Here is a 2943-nt window from a genome sequence, read left to right as displayed (position 1 = left end):
AAACGGGCCGGTACTTCCGGCCTTGGTACCGGCGTGGTACCGGCCAAGGCTTCTGGGCTTGCAGATGCCCTGCCGGTACTGGGTCGGTAGCTGGCCAGGTAGTACCGCCATTTTTCTTTTTCTCTTGTCTGCGACACAGAAAACCCGATAACTTGAGCTAGGCAACTCGGAATATGGTGAAACCAATTTTGCTGGAAAGAGGGCGACAAGAGCTACCTCTACACATGATGAAAACATGCAAATGAGAGGAGGATGATTTTTCTATTAATTTAGAGGTGCAACCTCTCAATACGGTAAACCGGGAAAATCATCCAACTCGAACACGCAACATGAGATGCATCCGAAATCCATTTTCGATGAGCTAGAGCTTGTCATGAGAATAAACACAAGCTCTAAAACATCTCATGGATAATAGCCAATCAACAACGAAGAAACACGATGCAATGCATGCAAGGTTTGAGCTCTCTCCGATGATGCGACCAACTATCCTACCGAGCACAAACCTTGACCTTGCGCATTCCACTCGAGTCGGCAAGCTCCGTCTTCACCCTCTTCATCATTGTACATGACACCATCTTCTTCCAATGTACACTCCACCGTCTTCATCTCTTCTACACCGTCTTCATCCAACATGCACGCCCCCCTTCTTCATCTCTTCTACACCGTCTTCGTCCCTCTTCATCTTCTACACCGTCTTCATCTCTCTTCGACACCATCTTCTTTATTGTACTCGATCTTCTTTATATTGCAACCTTGAGACCAACATATGGCTCAAGCATTGCCTATGGACACAACCTAAGAGAGAATCTCAATACAACCATTAGTCCATAGGGATTGTCATCAATTACCAAAACCACACATGGGGGATCCATGTCCTTTCAGACGTTCCAGCGGTGAAGCACCTGCAGAAAGAGAAGACTTGAGTTAGACCACGCCGGAACACCAGCGCCTCGTCTGCATCGAGCATGAACAGCCAACAGGCAGCCAATACCCCTGGCAGAAATCACTTGAGCTCCTCGCCCATGTCAAGTACGAGCCGACGCGGAGCGGCTACCCCGCGAGCAGCGCGTGAGGCGCAGCGGGAACTCGCAGACGGCCCCTTTGCCTTGTGCGTCCGAGCGCACAGACCCTCCTAGATGACGACGATGTATTTCCAACTAAGGGCGCACGGGGGGTTGACAGCAAGGGCGAGGTGCGGGAGTTGGCAGAGGGGCACGAAAGCGGGCGTGCGGGGCACTGCCGGCCATGGCGGCACACGCGAGCCGACAGAGGGAGGAGCAGGCGGGCTCGTGGGCTGGCGCCAGCACCTCGACCTTGAGTCTCTATTTGGGCCGCATGGCCGTACCTCGAGCTCCCGTCGATGGAGCACAACGCATAGCAGCCGCGGAGGCGCGGAGGAGCTCGACGTTTTCCTGGGTACCACTGCGAAGTAGGGAAGTAGGGGAGGACAGGGCCGACGAGGTAGGGGAGGCCGGGGCGGGGGGCAGCGATGTATCCAAGGGAGGAGCGGAAGGTCGGCCGGAGCTTGTCGTGCAGCAATGCCAAGAGCAGCGGTGGAGGAGGTTGAATTGATGGATATCCCTATATCTGTTGAGAAGAGGATAAAGTTGTACTTCACCTTTTTTTTAGGATCACCTACCGTGTTATCACCTCACGGACGAGACAACACCGTTAGACACGTGTTGATCATTGGTGTGCTCACATATACATATGATGATCAGGTTTCATCCGCTGCATAAACAGAGGCATAGACCGTATATGTTACTGCATAAACAGTAACATAGATGGTCACTAAACAGAGGCATAAACTGTATATGTCTATATATGTCAATGAATAAACAGAAGCATAAGCATTACATGTATCTGTCAAGTGATGATATTGAACTTGAAGGTCAATAGACATTAACAGAAAGATGCATGGTTCAGAAAAGTGTCAATAAGCACTAACGATGAAAACAGAGGTCAATAAGCACGGCGATTTTTTTAAATAATACGAATTATTTAATAAAATGCAGAAGTACCACGCATTTTAAAAAAATTGCAAAAATATAACTCGGTCGGCCACGCTTCGACCGATCGACGCACCAGCTACCGACCAGAGCCCTTAGCAGCATTCGCCGAGGCAACCAGCGCAAAAGCCGGGCAGCAGCATGCGCGCGCGAGCCGCAGCACGCAGCAAGCAATCTAGCTGCATGCATGCATCAGCTTGGCCGATCGATTGTCAACAAAAATGTGATTATATGATTAGTTTTGAGACATGAACTTGTCACGCCTACCTATGTCTGTAGATTTAGGCATCTCCAACGGAGACGTAAACGAATCCTCAGCGACCGTTTGCGTCCGCGTGGGCTTAAAATGCGACAGGAATTAGGTCTAGCGGCGCGACGCATAGTGACCGACCGTCCGTGGAGAGCCGAAGACGCAAACGCGGTGCATATTTCTGTCTAGGATACGTCGCGGCGGACGCTGCGCGGACGCACCAACTGACCGCTCGCTTTTCCACCGGGCCTGTCTAGCAGCGAGCCATAGGGTTGTATCGAGCACATCGCTTCTGCGGCCGCCGCTTCGACGGTCATCGCTTTCGCGTCTACGCCGCAGCCTTCACCATCAATGTCTCGGCTGCCTCTTCTACACGTGCACTGGCGGACGGTGGTTGGGCTTCTGCGCCGCCATCAATGGCATCGTGTCCCCCGCGCGTTTGGCTTTTAAAAGTTGACCGACATTGTCCCCGCCATCGTCCACACCACTGACAGCTCCGCTCGCACCCGCACCACCGCGCGCGCCGCATCACCATGGGGAAGAAGAAGAACGACTTCGAGGCGTCCGACAATGGCACCGAGAAGGAGGCGCGACCGAACAGGGTGCTGCTGCCCGTCGAGGTGGCGCGACCGAACAGGGTGCTGCTGCCCGTCGAGGTGGCGCGGCTCATGCACCAGAACTGGA

This window comes from Lolium rigidum, chromosome 7 (genome assembly GCF_022539505.1).
Source record: "Lolium rigidum isolate FL_2022 chromosome 7, APGP_CSIRO_Lrig_0.1, whole genome shotgun sequence".
Classification (NCBI taxonomy): domain Eukaryota; kingdom Viridiplantae; phylum Streptophyta; class Magnoliopsida; order Poales; family Poaceae; genus Lolium; species Lolium rigidum.
This window is presented reverse-complemented; position numbering follows the sequence as displayed.